We start from the raw sequence: 21,863 nt of genomic DNA, 5'->3' as shown, positions 1-21,863 counted from the left end.
CTCAAATGATTATAATCTGTGTCCCAAGAAGATTTTTATAATTACCACCAAAGAGATCTTAAATGATTAGTATTAAAAATAGAAGCTTTTTCCACTAATGTGAAAATATACCTTTTAATTAATAATTTTACAAATCATGTATTCAATACTTGTATCAGACCACATTTAAGAATATCATCACATTATATATCAAAGATTTATAATATTTTAAGGACTTAAATGTTTAATTTATGATTTTTCTCATTTCAGAAAAGGTATTATATTTATATCAAACAATCTAATGTTACGTTAATGAGTAATCTCCATATGATTATATGTTAAATATAAGTTTAAACTGTATATGAGAGACAATGCATATTTTTAAATTGACAAAATAACTGAAAATTTACCTAATAAGATGTCATTATCCTTTCAGTATAAAATTAGAATGCAGCTATTGAGTTTTCATTTACTAATCTCTTATTCCATAAGATGGTCTATACCCATTCACTACATAATTCTTCAGTCTCTTTTCTGTATCATTTTAGTTATTGTCTCTATTTCCTATATTTCTTTAAATGGGAACTATTATTTCCTAACTGCATTTGTATGGATGATATACAAATGTAAATCTTGCTAGATATTACATTACAAATTCACAATAATTGAAAAGTTTCCCAGGTAGTATTTTTACTTACTTATTTACTTTTTATAGGAATAATATATTTTTGCTGTACTTTCTTCTTCCCTGAAGATCCTTCAGGGCATTTAATTAATTCCTATTCTATCACACGAAAACACATTTAAGTTACTCAGGTTAGGAAAGTATTCAGGCTTCCAGAATTGCATTGATGTTACCTATTTGAAAGTTTTAGTTAAAAACCTTAGCTTAGAGAATGAAAGGCATTTTAGGAAGACTAGCCATATTGACACATCCAGAGAAGATGATCAAAATATCAATTCATTAAGAGACTGTAAAAGTGTGTGGATATGCTCCAGGTGGCTATCAACAAGTCTAATAGAATGCACCTTTGCTTAGCTACTTACCTCTCAAAGAAGGAAAGATGGGCAAGCTGGTTCAGTGTAGACTAATTTACAATTATCTGGTAATGATTAGACATTATATAGTTTGTCCTCTAGAGATTAGATCAGAATGTTGAGGTTACCTTTCAGCTGGTGACCTTTGTTCCTTGTCAACCTTGGCTATTTATAGGCCTTGATTTCAAGGTTAATGACATCATATCCATTATGTTGTCAGTTTTCTAAGATGAATCAATTCTTAAATGATATCACTGCAAGTACAATTTTTTTTCACATCGAGAGTCATTCTGACCGTGCACTTTACAATTTAATCATTGTGAAAAGAAACCAAATTAAAAAGCCATCATGTTAAATGATAGCTTTAAACTGGGTACTACCACTTTTACAGATTTAAATTTTTCATTGTTAAGAGGGAAGCTACTTTGAAATAACTTAACAAGACATGAAACTACATATATTTTTTGAAAAACAGCACGAGAAAGTAGGCTCTTTGTATATTTTTGGAATATGTATTTGGAAAAAAATAAAATGAGATTTATTATGTTCAAATGATCAGATAAGTTGTAATAGAAAATATAATACATTGAAACATATGAGAACTCTCCAATTTCTTTGGAGATAAATGCTCTCTTAGAAAGAACTTGGGAATGAGTGACTATCATAGTAAGGACCTTTCCTATTATAATATATGCCATGACTCCATGAACCCATTATGAATTTTTAAAAATCAATAATCATTATAGAAAAACTGTAGGTATGAAATGACTTTTAAAATTTTTATACTGACTCAAGATGCAGTTAAAATATTTGATCTTATGATCTACATCTCTGATATTTTAGGAACATTTATCAAGAGCAGGAATTACTTAAAAAGTAGCCATGAAAGTTTCATTGTAGTTTGACTGTGCTCTAAAATTTTTAAATCTCTTTCTGGGATCTATATGTGCCTACATAGGTGATCAGACGATCACTAAAATATTCTTCTATGTAGAATGCATACAAGTTTTTGATAATCTAATCAAAAGCTAACTGGGTTCTTCATATAGCATTCTAAAGAGCAAAGTATGTTCTTTGTTTATAAACATTTTGAACATATTTATGAGGATAAGGAAAATTATTGACAAAATCTTCTCTGCATGTATCATTGTTTGACTGACTGGTCAAATACAGATTAACTTATGATCTTTGAAGGTTTTAGTCCATGAGTTTTTTCATTTCTACTTCACATTGCAATAATTAATGTAATCAATTACTTGACCTTTATCAACAATATCAATTGACAATATCAACACAATTTAGCTTCTTCATCACATAATACTGTCTTGTGTTATTGACAAAAGTAGTTGATGTTTCTTATTCCATGCTTTCTTTTTCAGAGCATGAATATCTTCCAATCACAAAACATGGAAATACCTATGAAGCTGGTGTCCACCTTGAAATTTCTCTGCCATTGAGTGAATTAAGGTTACATTTTGTCATTTTCATGTAGGTATTTCTGCCACAGACTGGCATTCTTTATTTTCACTAAATGAAGTAATCAGACAATGGAAGTATCTAAACAGATAAATAATCTAAGTCTGGTAATTAAGCTGTTTGGTACCATATTTGCAGGATCATATTATTTGAACAATAAATTTATGGGAACAGAATTCAAGAAAAATTATCTCTTCCTCTGAGTAGCAGCTGTCATCACAGTATTCCAGCATCAATTCCGACAGTTAGCCTTGGTATTTCATTAGCCCTTCATTCTCCACAGTCAACCATAGCCTGTGAATCAGAGTCGTAGCTTGACCTAAGAATGCATAAAAACTTCAGAAATTAAAAAAAGTATCTATACTTACATGAAAGGAAGTATGAATACTTCCTTTTGTATTATATCCTGTTATTGTACATTCATTTTATCCTGACATAAAAAAAAGTCCTGCTGTTTGCCTTTCTGTAACACAATAGAGAACCAACAATAGAAATGTTCAATGATGAAACCATGGTTACATTTGAAGAAATTCTTCACACATTCGTCAGAGATTCTATTAATGTGTGTGTGTGTGTCCTTCATTGGAGACCTAGTCTAGCACTTTAAAGAAAACCCTGCCCTTAAGGGAAGTAAAATAAGAGCTGGTTCCCGAAATGCAACTGCTCCTATTAAATAGTATTGGAGGTTCTTAAAGAAGACAGAAAAGAAAGAAAAAAAAAAAAGCAAAATGCACCTTTAGTTTGTCATATGAAAAACAGCATCTTCTTATAGGCGCTGTTTGTTCCACTACAGTGAAATGTGTGTAATGAGCATTGTGGATTCTGGCATCAGCCTGAATAATACATGTTTTGAAGCTCTTGCCCGGAGGAGAGCCTATATATCAGTGCTCTCTGCACATCATTCCAACCACAGCATCATTCCCTTAGAGGAGCATGGTGGAAAGGCTTCTATGCTAGTTTTGCTGGTCTGTTTTGTAGAATCGGGATTCTTCCCTCAGACTGTCCATGCAGCTGATGCACACGTCTTCTGTTAAGTATTTTCAGTTTCTACACTTTAAGAGTGGACCTTGCTCACTGGCACTGGTTGTCTGACTTACAAGCAAGAAGATAAAGAATCCTGAGGCCCCAAATGCTCTATAGCTGACATGAAGCATTGCTGTGATCCAGTAGCTTTGGTACAAGCTCTGCTTTTTTAGTTCATTAGCCCTCTCAGAACCTTCATGTTCATAAATACCCTTCATTTCCTATTCTCACCTTAGGATAGATGTTTTCTTCCATAAGAGCTAACTACCCTGCATTGTTTAAAGCCTGAATCACAACAGGTTAAGAAATAAAAATCCCAATACTGTAAACCAGTTATTTCTTTTGGAGTTGTTAGCCACTGAGGTCCCAAAGATCCGACTCAAACATTACAGGCCTTTGCCATTGCTCATGGTGACCCTCTAGAACTTGATGGTAAGACCCTAATTACTGAAGACACTGTACCCTTGAGTCATAGAACACAGTGAAATCAAGCTGGTACAGACCTGCATGTTACTTCCCTATGGTCTAGCTTTAATAATTCTGTAATGTCTAAATACAAGCTACTAAAGGAGAAAAATAATTGTAATGTGTACCTGTTAACCATGAGAGCTACAAGAATCGGTGGTCTAGGAAGCTATGCCCAATGGTTCAAAAGTGATACAAACATCATTGGCATAACTAACCAATTTATGTTTGCGTGTAGTCTTTTGCTCCATATCTGGTACCATTGTCAGCCTGGGATCCTATGACTAGAGAGATCACAGGCTCTAGTAGAGAACCCACTACTATTATACTGCTGAGTGAACCTAGTACTACATAGACCCCTAACGACTCACTCTTATACCTTAGATCAATGTATCTCTCCACCTGAATTTGAGAAGCTTCTCTTTGCAACAGATAGTGATTAACAGAGTGACCCTGGTCAAGGTGCAGAAAAAGAGACTGCAGAATATTTAACCCCAAAGTGAACGTATATACCACATCTCTGTTCCAAAGGCTCAGGGATTACTGCAGAGGATGAGGGCAGAAATTTTAGGAGCAGGAAGCTGTGCGTGTCTATAAGGAAACCTTATCACCTGGACACAGCAGAGCAGCTTCATATATAAACTCAGAGATTGCAACAGCACTCACAAAACCCATGCCAATTCCAAGCCAGACTAAACACCAGCGTGGAGAAGGGAGTTGGGAACACTATTCCACCCCAAAGCATACTGTCATTGAACAAAACCAGACAGACAAAACAAAACTAAACAAGAATAACCAAAAACCACAACACACACACATACACACACACACACACACACACACACACACACATCACAGCCCACAAAAACGAAAATCAAAATAAACACACAAAAGATCAATGAAGAAGAAAAAAAAAAAAGAAGCAAAATGAGACAGAAACTCTACAAAAATACTTTCAAGTTAGTTTTGTTTGGGCCAGCCATTTGTTGGCAGGAACTTGCCCAAAGGTGTGCTTAAAATATCCAGCAAGATTCCATTGGGAAAACATTTTTTTTCCTTTGTCAGTGTGTATCAGTTATAGATAGCTTCTTGACTAGAGGAGGGATCTCATGAAAATTTCCCCATTTTGGTGCTGGTATCCTGTCTGGCTTGAACCTGTGCTGGTCTCGTGCATACTGTCACAGTCTTTCTGAGTTCATGTGTGTATCAGTCCTGTTTGTGTCTGGAAGACCTTTCCTTGGATTCATTTGTCATTTCTGGCTCCTACACTCTTCTGCTTTTTTTAGTCACACAGGTACCCGAGCCTTCAGGGGAGGGCTCTGATGAAGACATCCCATTAGGAACCGAGTCCGAACCAAACATTGCAAACATTTGCATTCTTGAATTATACCCACGGAAATTAGTTTCACAACTTTCAAACCTAAAAGAAAAACAAAGGTTACTTTTCAAACCTAGCTTACTTCCAAGTGTTTTTTATTCAGCAACCATAAAAATTATCATACTTATTTTTGTTCCTACAAAAGCATTTTCATTCTATCTTATAAAGATTTGAGATGATAAACGAAAGCTTATTATTTTGTGCCATGATTGTATTTATCTGAAGACTTTAATAATATCCTGGGTTTCATCTCTGTGACTATTTTGCATTTCCAAGGATGATCACTCAATTTCCACTTGAAATTTCTGACCTAATTATCCCTGCGTTTCATAAAATTTAAAAATCCATTACTGCCACGATCAGCCTCCTTAATATTTTCTCATTTATTTAATTCACTTTATAATGAAATTCATTTCAAACTACTGAAAATTTGCCTTTGTAAATTATTATTGCCTCCCTTCTTAATAAGTGCAAGTTACCCCTCTGTTATTTCTGCTAGTTCCCATTCACTCTAGCTTGCTTCACACACGCTTGGATGGATTTTCCACAGAGAACTGCCTTGGTTTCATGGTACTCTGAGCTTTCAGTTGGTTTTCCTTTTATTGTTCATTTGCTTTTGTTGTTGTTGTTGTTGTTTTTGTTTTGTTTTACTTTTGCTCTTCTGATTGGTAAGCAGGAACCAACACATGCTAGGGATTTGTTTTCCAACTGACCCTCAGCCTTCACTTCCCATTTTGTTCTGGTGACCCCTCTTTCCTCTCTCCCTCTCTCCCTCCCTCCCGCTCCCTCTTTCTCTCTTTGTCCCTCCTTTCCACCATTTCTTCCTTCTCTAATTATTATCAATCTCTCCACTTATTTTGAGTCATTGCTACAAGCATGTCAACCTATTCAAAAAGGATGCTCTCCATTTCATTAGCTCTTTTTCATTCCACTTTTCTGAGTCACACCACCTTTGAACTCTAGGTTTCTAAGCCTCTTTACCATCTGTTCAATGTGTTTATAGCTTACAACTACCGATTTCCTTTAGCAGAAGGGGTGATTCATCTATTCCAGGCATATATTTAAAAAAAAAAAAAACAGCACTCACTTCCTTTGAGGACCCCTGGTACATGGTTTGTTTCTCATATGACTCAGCCTTAAAAGAGATGATGAGTAATTCAAGTTTGCCGACTTGGTCTTCTGTCCCTGAGCACATTGTGTACAAACCAATTTACATACTCATAAAATACTCCCTATTTCCTGGTGCGTTAATTTAGAGTTCTGGAAATGCCAATATCTTTCTTGACAGACTTATATAAACATATTAGATGTAAGTTGATGAATTGCAGGTCAGGTTGAAAAACAAGAAATTTATTACATTGCTTCTCTGTCACTCATAATCTTCAAGGCTTAGTTCCAAACACTTCATTTTGGTTTCTTAAACCAAATCCAGATTCTCAAGATTTAGAGTTCCTTTTCTACCAAAGATTTAATTATTCTAGCCAAACATTTTGCATTTCTACTCACCTAGTACCTCTAAAGTGATTTGGCACTGGGTGAATTTTCTGCTTCCTTCTTTAAAGTCCCACACCCAGATAGCTCAGAAATGTGGTTATGTCTTCAAAATACATATTCAAAATTTTAGGATAGTCAAGCACAAATCATTGAAAATAGATATGAGTGTGGCCTGACATCTCTAAATAACTAAATGAGTATTAAAGGATAGACATAGTGTTTAATGGACACATATTTGTTTCTTCAGCCTCTGGGACAGTAGGAGGGCAAGGATGAAGAGATGACCAGGAACGTGGAAGCAACAAATCCTGCGGTGTTTCCTGTGACTATTAGATGTTCTTGTGAAACAGCTTGGAGAAAGCCCAGTACGACCCCTCTCTGCCCTGCAGCTAAGCTACATGTTTCAATTGTCAGGGCTTCCTTGGCCTTCTTTCATTAAATTCAACACTAGCACCAGGGTGTGAAGTTGCTCAGGAAATCATTGGTAAACCGCTTATTCTTAGCCACTATTGGTTTTCTTTAGATTAATAAGTAGCTCCATACAACGTAATTTATTTCAAATCAATGATGTTATCAATCCATTTGTGCAGAAAAGTATACTTATCTCTATTTAGTATTTGGGGCACAGATTACCTGGTTGTGCTTCCTACTCACTGTCGGCAGACCTTAAGTGCATTTAGTTCTGATGGAAACAGCATTTTCTGTCTGTGCAGTTCTAGCCTGAACATGTCATGCAATTTTTGCAATGGGCTTTTTAAACACTAATAGCCACTGCTAGTATACTGTCTGAACTGCCATCAAGAAGATGTGCCAAATTGTATTTTTGTATTCAGGTGTGTGTGTGTGTGTGTGTGTGTGTGTGTGTGTGTGTGTGAATTTAAAAAAAAAAAACATCATGAATTTGAAAGAGAGCAAGGAAGGTTAGATCAAAGGGCTGGGAGGGAATTGGGAGAAGTAAATGATGTAATGACATTATAATCTCAAAAAATGAAAAGAAACACTTTAAAAAAAAACGAGGACCTGACAAAGAAAATTACGTCATGGTGCTTTGGCTGAGAAAAGGTCACTAGCTTATGAATGTCACTGAATCCTATACACAGGCTTCTTAAAGTTCTCCAACACTTATTATCACCATCAATCATCTGGTGAAATTTTATGTTGTTCTGTGTACTGACCCCCCCTCCAGACACACACACACACACACACACACACACACACACACACACACACACACACACACACTGCTTCATGTATTACCAATTATATTCCAAGCTAGTTAAAGGATGGACTTTCTTTTGATTTCCAGCTCATTTAAGACATAGCTGCTGTGTGGTAAGGATGTTGTATATGACCTTTCCCCAATTACACAGCAACTAGAAACCATTATCTTTTTTTGGGGGGGGCATGTTTTCTAATAAATGACAAATCAAGGATTAACACTGAGCACACTTTGATCTGACCCACCTCTCTCCTCACAAACACAAATACTGTCATTTAATAACAGAAGGATATTTTTTTTAATAAGATTTGGTTGCAAAAGACCAAATTATTAACAAGTCAATGCAGTTTTTAAAAATCTACTGAGATTGTTGCTACTATCTCTACTTGACTTTTATAACCAGGTAGGAGAGACCGAAAAGAACTCGGCAGCAGATGGCAGGAAGTGCCAAGCACACTGGGCATATTGCTCTTAGCTGACATATTTTCCTGGTTTGGTAAGTGCACAGAATTAGTGATGGTAGTGAGCCTGGTAGGTGAACACGCTTAAAAGTGAATAAGGAGAATCAATCGCCAATGACTGCAAATGACTATCACCTTAGCGTAAGGATTCATTTCAAAGCATAGAAAGGAGGCCAGAGTTCGTCAGGCTACTTTTCCTAACTGTTGAAACTCACAGAGCATAACTTTCCACTAAAAGATGCCAGTGCCTTCTGGAATTGTACTTAGCGGTTTTTCATAGACATGTGGGAAACCAGCAAGCCTGAAGATCTGTTGCTGAAGTACTAGATAAATATGAAACAAAGAATGTGCTCAATAAATATTTGTTGTTGAATAGTTTGATTTCAAGTGCTGTCTGTCAGTATAAACAATCCTTTTTTTTTTTTTATCAGTGGTGGCAGAGTAAGTTTTTCTTCAGTTTCTTCTTTTAAATGTGGAAGGTGGCAAACATGATGGCCTTGGGACTGGAGAGATGGGTCAGTGGTTAAGAGTATTTCCTGTTCTTCTGGAGAACCAGATTAGGTTCACAGAACCAATATCAACATTGTGCCTCACAGACATTGGTAATTCCAGCTTTGAGAACATATGGAAACACACACACACACACACACACACACACACACACACTAAAAATTATAGGTTAAAAAAACACAATAAATACATTCCCTTACTAAGGACCTGGTCCTCACCTATACATCTAAGAACCACCTGATGACCAATGGTATTTTCTTTGTAGAACTTCCCACATATAAGGAGTTATCTGTCTAATTATAAAATCTCTAAATGAACAACATTTAGAGTTTATGCCTTGGAAAATCTTTTTGGAGGGAGCAGAACACAGTGCTCCTCCACGCCTACGGTTTTGACAGCCAAGTCCTCTGCAGAAGTCACCTGTCACCTCTCCACCCGCCCTCCCCATCACATCAGTTCTCGTCTGTGATGATTTTATCAGCAGGAACGGTCCTGATAAATATAAACGTCACGTGAATTCTCCATTCACGCAAAGATGTGAAAGCGCTACATTTCTGTTTGTAGAGATTTTATGTTAAGGTCATTGTCACCTAAGAAGTCAGGCATGGGACCGGCCTAGGCCCTCTGAATGTCTTTGACAGTGGTGTAGTTTGGTCTGTTTGTAAGGCTCCTAGCAGTGAGATGGGGACCTGTCCCCGGCACTTAGCTGCCTTTTGGACATCTGTAACACAAATCTTAGAAGGTTTTATTAATGAAAAAACACAGAGCCAAATATAGGAGCCTTAGAGAGATCAGAGAAATAGGGAAAGCAACTAGCCGACCTTACTTCACCAACTCTGCAGCTTCCAAATGAGAGTTACTTCCCGTCTTACCCACACCTGTATTGCCTTGCTTTTCTGCCCTCTCATTGGCTCTTAGCCCAGCTACCTCACTTCCTTGTCACTGTCTGTCTGTACAAACCTCCAGGCCTCTATGGTTGGTACTGGGATTAAAGGCATGTGTCACCACGCTTGACTCTGTTCCCTAGTGTGCCCTTGAACTCACAGAGACCCTGCCTGATAAGTGATCAGATTAAGGGCGCATGCTGCCTGACTTCTTGTTTACTCAAAATGGCTGGCCTTTTCCCCCTGACCTCCAGGCAAGTTTTATTAAAGCACAAATAAAATATCACCACATTACAGCACAAATGAAATATCACCACAGAAACCTGTTCCCCTTGCTGAATTACCTAGCCCAGCCTTGATGCACGGGGAGGAGCTGGGTCCTGCTTCACCTTGATGTGCCATGCTTTGCTCAAGCCCATGGGAGGCCTGCCCCTTCCTGAATGGAGACAGAGGAGGAGTGGATGGAGAGGAGGGTAGATGGGAGTGGGGGCAGAGGGAACACGATGAGAGGAGGGAGGGGAAACTGTGGTCAGTATGTAAAATAAATGAAAAAAATATTAAGAAGACAAAATAAAAGAAGTCAGGCATGAAGAGTTGTCCCTCAGGGACAAAAGAAAATTCCAGACAAATTTGATTGACACTTTTTTAAGATGGAAAATATTACAGCAGCAAGTAGGAGAAAAAAATCTAGCATTAGTATAAGAAACATTATCGAATTGGAATAACAAACTGCTAATACCACTTATACAGTACATCTTTCATTTTTTCTTTTAACAGAAATGAATCTTTATACCCTTGGTGATTGCCATTATCATTACTAATTGTTGCTAATGTTAATTTTACAGAGAAATAAAGTCTATATTTTCTTCTCCCTCTGTAAATTAAATTATTAAGAGAAAAAATCCATGGAGTCATAACTAAATGATATCAAATAGACAAAACTTATGCTAGAAATTCAAGGTAGTATTACCAATGTTAAGAATTGTATTTTTATGATGTGGTAAAAAGAAAAAAATTGAACTAGACCAATTTAAATACATTTGAGAGAAATTTTTATATATTCACAATATAAGATACTATAGCATAATGGGAATATCATACTTGTGTGTGAGTGTGGAATGTGTATGTATGTAGAAATAGAATGTGTGTGTGTGTGTGTGTGTGTGTGTGTGTGTGTGCATGTGTGTGTGTACATGATAGTGTGGGTGTATACAGGTATTTGTATGGGTGTATATGGTACACAGAGGCTGGAGGTTAACATCAGGTGCCTTTCACCCATCAGTTTCCTCTTTTATTTTTTGAGTCAAGGTCTGTTACAAAGCCTGAAATTCATCAGTTTAGCTAGACTGGCTGACCAGTGAGAGTCAGTATGTGTGTGCCACCAGGATGGATTTTTAAATGGATTTTTAGTTTTTAAATTGAGCAACATTCCTGAACATCAAAACTTCTCTGACTTAACCATTTTCCTAACCACCAGAAACACAATATGTTTTACTTTTACTAATAAATTTATTGCAACAAAACTGTATCTACTCATTAATTTAAAAGCATATAAAATAAAGGCCCACTAAAAAGAAGAAACAGGCAAATCACTAGTATGTTTTTCTTCTGATGTAAAATATTACAATGAATCATAATGTGCATTTCCTTCTCTGAAAATGTACTTACAAAATATAGTCTAAATTACACTGTGTAGTTGCAACCGTAATCACCATAGGTGTGTAGGATCCTCTTTATCAGGAGCTCCCTGACATGTCTATGAGCAACCATTGGACGTTTGCTCACCTTTCCCACAGTAGACAGAACTCTAGGAAGCTAACGTTGCAGTATACTTTTCTGGAAATTGGGATTCATTTTAACTATACAGAAAATAGCATTAAAATACTCTAAGCATTAGCCTTTCCATCCTCCTCTTTCAGCTTTTGCTTCCACACGGGCATCTTAGCATCCAAAGCTACAGTTTTATGACCTCTGGAATCTATGCCTAATGTCTCCTTCTCCTGCGTCCTGTTTCTTTTGCATTATAATTCACACTTCTCCAAATCCTTCTTTCACATTACTTGGCTCAGTATGTATAGCAAGTTCCTTATAAACCAGTGGGGTTAGAATTAGTTAATGTATTTGTTTGTTATAAATAACGAATTCTTATTAAGAAATTAAGTAATTATCTGAAAACAGATGTTTGACAATACGAACAGGAGAGTAAGAATGTTCAGGGTCACCATTATAGGGATTCCAGAGCACCAATTAGTCAAACATCTTCCTGCAATAAAAGAAAAAATATAGCAACAAGAAGACACTGACAAATTGAAAGATGGCTGTAACGTTGACATATTTTTCATAAGAATTTCGTAAGTTTTAGTTATAAAAGGAAACTGCATTAAGAATGAAAAGCCAAGTTCTATGAAGACTATACACTTGTAGCATGTCAACTAAAAGAAAAAGTTCAACCAACACAGTGGCACATGTCCACAATCTGTAGTACCAGCTACTCGATCCTCAGCAGGCTGAAGCAGGAGAATCAAATGGACTTCGGTTCCAAGCCAGCCTGAGCAAGAGCGTGACTTGTGGACTTGGAATGAGTAAATGAATAACAGAGGAAACCTCCATTCAGGATTTTAAAAATGACAATGGTATAGGTGACCTGCTTAAATAGCAGGCAAAATACTCACAAAACTAGAAAATGGATTATGATTCTACAAGTTAGAATGGTGATTATCTAGAAAGGGACACAAGCAGAGACATGGGCGGGGCTTCTTCAATCGCTGTCATCATCGCATTTCAATACAAACAGCGTTTACAAACAACACAAAAAGGTGCGTTTATTTTTTTTCACAATCTGGCCTACTCTTAACTTCCATATACTGTTGCATGCATAGCATATAGTGTGGTTTAACACCTTTAAAATCACTCCAACGACTTTTTGAATGATTCTCCTGTCACTCCAACAAAGCAACCATAAAGTCTGTTGCTTTATTTTCCTGATGTCTAACAGATAGAGGCGTAAGTCACTCAATTGTCCTCACAGTGACAATGTGACAATTTATATCTAACAGTGTTTATGTGTTCCGGCACCTGGTTAGCATTGCGAGGAATTACCGGGGGAATAGGAGAGCATCACTGCTTTTTTTGTTTTGTTTCTTCATTGAAAAACTATTTTATCTATATTTGTTCTTTCCTTAGATGGTATCCGAGGAACCTACCAAAGCTATGAAATACAATTCACATATTAGGGAATATTACATATTACATCTTGGAAATAATAAAATGAAAGTGGACAAAGTGAAGACATCTTTCTACAATTGTGGATAATACACAACTTTCAGAACCCATGAACAGAGGAACAAAGGTGTATCAAAACCCAATTTTCATTTCGTTAAAATTTTTGGCATGAGGGTTTCAGGAAATGCTAGAAAATTCATAAGCTCTTATTCAGCAGTTGGTCTACAAAAAAATAGTTTTCTTCTGCTAAAGACCTCCTGATGGGCCACACATGTAATATATAAAATATATGCATAAATGGAACAACATTATCAACTATCTTAAGGGTTACTTCCTTTTATTTTGGAAAGTTTGATTTGTCAAGTTGTCCCCTGGTAGAAGTCTGGGGGCAAGACAGAGATGATACATATGAAGATGAAGAAAGTATATTCAGATCAAGTCCAAGGAAACTTAGAATTGTCCTTAAGGAGACCTTGTTTTTTAAGTAGTGAATCATTAATGAAGGAAAAGAAAAACCACATGGCTAAACTTTAAGATAATTATTATGGTACCAAATGTTAAATTTGTTTGAACAAGGAAAATTTGGCAATTTATAAAATACATATTTTTATAGGAAGAGAAAAAGATTCTATCACCTACACTCCCAAGAACCATGTTAGACTAGAAATGATTTACCACGCCATTTTCAAAATAAACTCACCTGTGGATGAAAGTTTATATTTTGAAGCAATAATTTTAGAGCATAAAAATTAGACTGATATTTCTTCATCATGGCAGCATCTGAAAATCTAAAATCCACATTCTAATTTTGATAAGATCCTAAAAAGCATTGGAAGAACTCTTAAGACAGATGATCCCATGTCAACAGTGACTTTTCAGGGTAACGTGGCAGCTTCAAGAATGCTTTATCTCTATAGGATGCTTCAAAAGCAATAGATGTTATGCTATGGCTGTGGCATAAATGTCATTATATTTGGATAACTTGAAGCACTATCAATTGTCTAGATCTTCTATGACAAGAAAAATTTCACTCATAGAGGAAGCATCTGATATATATACTTTTTAAATTCAAAACTATTAAACCAAAAATCTCCTAACAGAAGATTTTGTGTCCCAAATTATATGGAAGTATATAATAACGTGGCCTTGCTAAGTCAGTTTTCGCTGTTATTATAGTTTATCCACAATTTAATATTTTCGTATTTTGTGGCAAAAATAGAATCCAGCCTCTTTAAAGGTACATATTAAAGTTGTAAACTGCTGAAAATTCATTTATCATATATTTAGAACTCATATTTTAATTAGTATATGTTGCCTACTAAATATTTCCTTTGATGTATGCCACCACATTTTTTGTGGTAGAAAGAGTAATAATAATGGGACAATTAAATTATTAGCTGTCCTTTACCTTCTCCCACTCAGGGGAGGGCATGTATACCATTTAGTTTTCATATGTTATGGGAAGGGTTTGTGCATCTTTGACAAACTATTGCTTTTCTAACAAACAGTGGATATAGCGTGACCTGTGATCAGCTACTCTCCTTCTCCTTTGTATTGCCTGGAGTGTTAACACAAGACTTGGAAATAGAGCAGGTTAGGAACTCATGACATGTGTACACAATGGATAACATTGTACGAGTCTAGAACAGTGGTTCTCAACCTCCCTGGTACTGCTGTCCTTTAGTATATTCTTCATGTTGTTTTGTTGTTAATTCATAACTGTAATTTTGCTACTGTTATAAACCATAAATATCTGTATCTTCTAATGGTCTTAGGCAACCACTGTGAAAGGGTCATTAGACTCCCCAAAGGGGTTGCGACTCACAGGTTTAAGAATCACTGATGTAGAGGGACCCCAAGTGTTACCAGCACTGTGACTACCTATTTATGTATTGTTGTTCACTACAACTTTCTGTAATGTTTTTTATTATTCTCCACAGTAGCCATGTATATAGTTATAGGACATACGAACTACAGTTAGTGACATAAGGGATAAATGCTTAAGTTAATGTGCTTTTCATGTAAATAAATTGTGACTAGTTCTCACATGATATCATCAAACCTTACTAGCCTACAAAGACAATTATTAAAACATTCGGTTGTTTGAACTACTAACTAAATATGCTATTGCTTATATTGTAGCTTCAAATATCACCCCAGCTTCCTAGAATATCTACAATTCTTAGACTAAAAAAATGTCCTTTAAAACACCTTCGTATCACAGTTTGTAAGATTGGCCAACAGATGTTTGAGAATCTCCTTACATTGGGACAAAATAATATAAACATGAATATTGGAGAGAGATTCATTATCACAGGCAACCTCCCATACTCTGGGAAAAACCTATTTCTAGATGTAGTCAAGTTTTTGTATTTACTTTTTTAACAGCTCAAGCAAGAAAACAGTACATAAGGGTGCATGTTACTGGCAAGTTCAGCATTTTGTTACCAAAAGAAAACTGGGGCTCTTCTTCCCCTAAGGGACATGTCACATCCCACATGTTATGCTTCTTTGATTTGTCTGACTCTTATTTAACATGCTGAATCTTCTGGTATAATTATTTTTCTATTGTTGGTCAGAAGAGGATAAAGAGATAGTGGTAAATATTATGCATTTTGCATTTCCTGGTGGTGCCTATAATTTACTTGGGGTATAGGAAGAACTGTGACTTATTTGGCAATCATCCCGAATGAGGAAAAAAAATTATCTTTGAACCATTGGGAAGAATAGATTCAGCTACTATCCTGTGTTCAATAGAGTGAAAAGATCTCAACCTTGAGACTGTGAAAAGAAAACCATCAGTATCTAAGAATCAAGACTGTAAGCATGGAGTTCTATGAAGTCCAAGAATGGAGGCTTGCTCTTGAAGAATCAATTTAACCCTGAGTTGTAGAGGGAGAAAGAATACTGGAGAGCTGTGGATGAACACGGGAGACATTATTGGCCATCTGTAATGGCTAGTCTCAGCTGTCAATTCAAAGATATTTACAATCATCTGGGCATGACTGTTGGGGATTACTTGCAATGGGAATTCCTACCCTGTTCACAGTGGGTAGCACCATCATCTGATTTGTATCCTGGAATGTATAAAAATGAGAGAGTGAGATGAACACAGACATTCATGGCTATCTGTTTCCTGACTATAGATGCAAGGTGATAAAATGTCTCAAAGCTTTGCCACCAGGATGTTCCTGCCATGGTAAAGTACACCCTCAAACCGTGAGCCAAAATAAATTCTATCTCCTTTAATTAGATTTTTGTCAGAGTATATTGACACAGCAACAGAAAAAGTAACTATGAGAGCATCTTTTGTTTAAAAAAGAAGACAACAATTTGCATTTCTTAAATAGATCCCTTATATCATTCTTGTCAAGATTAGAGAAGCCCGGTGTGTGCTTTGTATACATGTATATTGAGCTGTAGAGTTTTGTCATGTGACTACTATGCTTTGCCCCTCCTCTCTCCTCATGCAATCATCTGTGTAACTACCTATCCATCTTTATTGCTTCTGATAGTTGCAAGCTAACACATTTGTGTCATATATATATGTGTGTGTGTGTGTGTGTGTGTGTGTGTGTGTGTGTGTGTGTGTGTGTGTGTATAAGGACTCAGAAGCTTTTCTCATCAAACTGTACCCTTAACATTACAGATGTCATTTTTACTGAGTTAGAGCTGTTTGTTGTTCATAACGTATTTCTTTTCTATATGCTTATATACTGTTTAAGAAATATTAGGGCAAAAAATTGAAAACACATTTTTGTTTGATCTTAAATTTCTTTAAGAATAAACTACTGCAGAAATCATAAACGTATTTGTAAATATACACTTCTTTCAAAAACTGCAATCCCAGACTTGAAGATTTACTGAAGCATACTATTAAATGGATTTAAATAGATGAAGAGAACACAATAATATTCTCTGACATGTAAATTCTCAATTACTTAGTAATATGAAAATTTCAATTATATTGTAAGTGAAAAGATAGTGGGTTTATATAATAAAGTCAAAGAATTTATCAAAGCCTACTAAGAAGTTTAGAAATTAGCAATGATTTCTTCAAAATCTTCCTTAGCTATGAAGTGAATAGTAGCTTACTAGGCCTCTAACAACCACATAAATAATGATCGTGAATTCTTAATGAGCACTGACTCTATGCCAGACAAGATGGTATCTACATCTTATCTATTGTCTCTTTTTCTCTTCTTAAATTGATTATTATGGAAGGGCATATTATAAAAAAGGGCATTTTTAACTTTATGAAGGATTTATGCAATGCCCTAGCTAATCAAAGATGTATCTCATGTTAGGTGAAAAATGTCTGTAATAAAGTTTAGTTTCCCAACAAGACAGTTAACATATCATCTAGTGGCTTAAACTGTCAACCCATAAGATTGACAAGTCTTATATCCATTTTGGGATGCAACTGCTTTGAGTATGTCACTGTGGGAAAACCTTTGAAATTGCTCTAAACAAATTTTCCTCTAAGTATTGAGAAATTTTCTCAAGGAATTACTAAATAACATCAGAATAGGGGCAGGAAGAAATAAAGTAGAACATACCCCAGAGCAAACAAACAAACAAACAAAAACCCAAAAACCTGTTGATATAATGAGAGGAACTAGACTCCACCATGCATGCTTCTTAAAGCATAACAGAAGGAAGAGAAAATGACCAAAAGAATTCTAGAGCCAGTATAGCTTATGTCTCAGCACTCACAAAGAAAATAAGCATAAAGTAGGAGCCCTTCAACATTTTAGGTCAAAACTGTAAGAGGATGAAACCTCCTTACAATCAAATGGATTTTGATTATATATGTCTTACTATTTTTTTTTCACAGCATAGATTCTACAGAGGGAAAACAGATTAAAAAAGAGAATAGAGTTTAATGGCAAAAAAAGACTAATGTTTCATAAGAGCTTGACTGGGGTCACATACTGTAATAGCAGGTATCTGCAGGAAGATGGGTGTGTATAATGTACCGTAAGAGTGTAAATATTTATAGCTACTAGAATTTTCCCTCTTCTCTCTTCTCCTTTCTCTCTCTCTCTCTCTCTCTCTCTCTCTCTCTCTCTCTCTCTCTCTCTCTCTCTCTCTCTCTCTCTCTGTTTTTCCAGACAAGGTTTCTCTTTGTAACAGAGTCCTAGCTGTCCTGGAACTCACTCTGTAGACCAGGCTGGCATCAAACTCACAGAAATCTGCCTGCCTCTTCCTATTGAGTACTGGGATTAAAGGTGTGTACCATCACAGCTGGCTCAGGATTCTATATTTAAAGGTATGTTTTTATTACATTTATCTATGTGTGAGTGAGAGTGTGTGCCAAGCATGCATGCTTTCTCACATGTGCTATGGCTTGCTTGTAGAGATCAGAGAATACCTTGCAGGTGTTTATTCTTCTACCATATGGGACTTGGGGATCAAACTCAGGGCTTTGGGCTAAAAGACAAGTGCCTTTACTGCAGAATCACCTTGCTGTCCTATAGCTGTTAGAATTCTTAAACAGGATGACAGCTTTTTTTCTTACACTGGTAATGTTCACATTTTCCACTTATAGACCCCCTTTCCTCCACTGATTTCTCCTCAAACTATGAAATTCCCAGGGTCCAGATCTCCAGAACTGTGGGAAGCAAGAAGGTTGATTTGCCACATTCTGGGAACAATTTTGTCTGCCAAGTGACAGTGTGCCATGTTCCACAAATATTCAAATCTGCTCCATATTTTTTGAGGAGTAGAACAAAGAAGACACATTAAAAAATTCTAGGTAGAGAGGTCATGAGCACACTCATGCTAAATTTTGTGGGTCGGGCTCATGCACAGCAAGCAGTAGACTAACCTCCAACAGACAGGATCTGTGCCATGTTTCTGTGACTCAACTTTCTTCAGTTTTATTTGAACCTCTGTACTCTGTGTACACCCTCTGGTCTAAGTACCCACTGTGAGCACATTGCCAGGAAGCTGACGTCTAAATATGAACTTCACTATAACTTGAGGAGATTGTTCTGAGGCTGGCAAAAGAACTACAAATATTCTCAGTTCCCAGTAGGAAAGAATGCCATCCTTAAGGGTTGGAAGAATAAGCAAAATGATAACCAAATTATTTCCTAATCTTACAGAAACACACTTCCTAAAGCCTGCAAGACAGTAGGAATTTGGCAAAGGCTTTGCACGTCAAATTGTTCGCAGGATAAATATTGGGGTGAGGAGATGTTTTGGAGGCTTGCAATGTGCTTTAGGAGATTCCAAAAATAAATAAGCATATTATCAGTCCTGAACAGTTAAATATTGGTATAAAGAGAGTTCTGTTTTCAAGAACTAAAAAAATAATGAAAACTGAAATTATGTAGAGTGGAAGTGACTTTGCATTAATGAAATGACGTAAGTATAATTAGGACATTGTCTTAACTCAGCAGAACACTTGGTCTTGCAGTGTGGGACCTCCAAAGAGGATGTGGTTGATAGCATTTAATGTGTTGTCACCACCAATATAGTAAAACTTTACCATGTTAAACAGAGAGAAAAAGTAAAATAGAGACAGACCAGCGTGTTATAACTGTAAGACAGTTAGGGCTAGGAAGCTTGGATGACACCTAGACTTCTCAACTCTATTTCATGTACTAATTTAACTTTGTACAACCATCAGTCTACTATTCGATGACATATATCAAAGAAGGACAAAGACCAAGGAATTATAAAACTCCAATAAAAAAAAGCAAAACAAAATATCTATACCACAGGCTTAAAAGTTCTGTTAAGAGATAGAGTAGAAAAATCGATACATGGAACAGCTACAGATTTTAGTCCAATTGAATAAAATGATATATTTACTTTACATCTAACTGTAAAAGAACAATATGAGAAGAGAAGCAGGTATATGGGAGGGACTGAGAGTGGAAGGGAAAGAGGTAGAGATATCCAGGAAATAGAGATAAACTCAAAGAACCTATAATGGACAAGTATATTTAATGATAATATTATTATTGAGCATAATTACACTTACAAATAATAAACCTCAGTTCCATCCCACTGACGGTGTGTCTTTATGGTTGTCAGTACCATGCTCTTTGGATTACTATAGCCCTTTAGTGTAATTTGAAATCAGGGGTGGTGATATCAACACTGGTATTTTCACTTACAGGTTTAGCTATCCAGTGGTCTTTTGTGTTTCCATATGAATTCTATGGTTTTTGTTCAAATTGTTTGAACAACTGTCTTGGAATTTTGATGAGGATTACATTCATTATGTAGATGCTTTCAATAGAAAACTCCTACAGCCACCTGATTTTATTTTTATTTTTTTTACAAAGATGCCAGTGATGTGCATTGAAGAAAAGACAGCATCATTCACAAATGGTGCTAGGAAAAACGGATACTATATGAAGGAGGATGAAACTAGATGCTCATGCCACCCTTCACAAAACTCAACTCTAAGTGGGTCCAGGACTTCAAAGATCTGATACCTTAACAGTGTTAGAGAAGAAACTAGGGAAAACTCTTCAAATAATAGGCACAGGAAAATAATTTACGCACAGAACTCCAATAGCACAAGTGTTAACAACTAATGAATGGAACCTCCTAAAACTGAAAGGCATCTGGACAGCAAAGGACAGCATCCCTTGAGTGAAGAACAGGCCTACAGAATGGGACTTCTTTTTACAGAAGATTCTATGTTGGCTTATGATTCCACAGGGGATATCCACAACTCCAGGGAGAGGCACGGTGGCAGCAGGTAAGCTGAAGCAGGACGTTAAGAGATCACATCTTCAACGACAAACCCCCACACAGAGCAAACTAGAAGTGGGAGAAGCTACAAACTCTCAAAATGCACTCTCAAGGATGTACATCTTCCAGCAGAGAAGGATTGGGAAAAGATTTACCAGGTATATGCTTGGCAGAGGAATAGACTCTAGAATATACAAAGAAAAAATAAGTGCATACCAAGAAAAGAAAGTCTAGTCTTTTTAAAAATAATAAATAAATAAATACATAAACAAACAACAAATAAATAAAATATGTAACTCAACAAAGAGTTCTCAAGAAATACAAAAAGCTGAAAAATATTTTTTAAATGTTCAATATCCTTAACCATCTGGGAGATACAAATTAAAACTACTTTAAGATTTCACCATATCCTGATCAGAATGGCTAAGATCAGTGTTTTAAAAATGACAAGAAATGCTGGCATGGAGGTGAGAAAAGACAACTCAATTACAGCTGCTGGGAAAGCACTATTGTTGAAGCCACTATGAAAAGTTATGTGAAGAGTCCTCTAAGAGCTGGGAGATAGTATATGATAAAGCACTATCGTTTGTGGGTGTGTACCTAAACAATACTATATCTCATTACAGAGATACTTGCTCATCCATATAATTGCTGTCTGTTCAGAATAGAACAAGAAATGGAAACAGCCTAGACAGCATGGACATCAAATTAACAGCTAAGGAACTGGACCTCGTGACTAAAATGGTTCTGCCCAGTAAAGGTCACCATTGCTTGAGTAAAGAGAAAGTCCAAAGCAGGTGGAAAAGGCTTTACGAACTAAACCTCCAACAGAGGTTTAGTTTCTGGACTATACATAGAACTTAAAAACAAAATCCTAAACATCAAGAAAACAAACAACCCAGATAAAACTGGGACATGAATCTAAACAGAGATTTCAAAAAAGGAAATAAAAATGGCTAAGAAATTCAAGTTTAAATTTAAATGAGAACATTTCAAAA

General features: G+C 36.1%; 1 long non-coding RNA gene across 1 annotated transcript; it reads left to right on the top strand.

Moving 5' to 3' along the window:
* Positions 1-2,394: 2,394 nt before the first annotated feature.
* On the top strand, positions 2,395-7,312 carry LOC143269331 (uncharacterized). Its single transcript, XR_013045727.1, has 2 exons — positions 2,395-2,505; positions 7,101-7,312. It is a non-coding gene; the product is annotated as an uncharacterized LOC143269331 (long non-coding RNA).
* Positions 7,313-21,863: the final 14,551 nt, after the last annotated feature.

This window comes from Peromyscus maniculatus, chromosome 18, assembly GCF_049852395.1.
Source record: "Peromyscus maniculatus bairdii isolate BWxNUB_F1_BW_parent chromosome 18, HU_Pman_BW_mat_3.1, whole genome shotgun sequence".
NCBI classification, from domain to species: Eukaryota; Metazoa; Chordata; class Mammalia; order Rodentia; family Cricetidae; genus Peromyscus; species Peromyscus maniculatus.
This window is presented reverse-complemented; position numbering and strand designations above follow the sequence as displayed.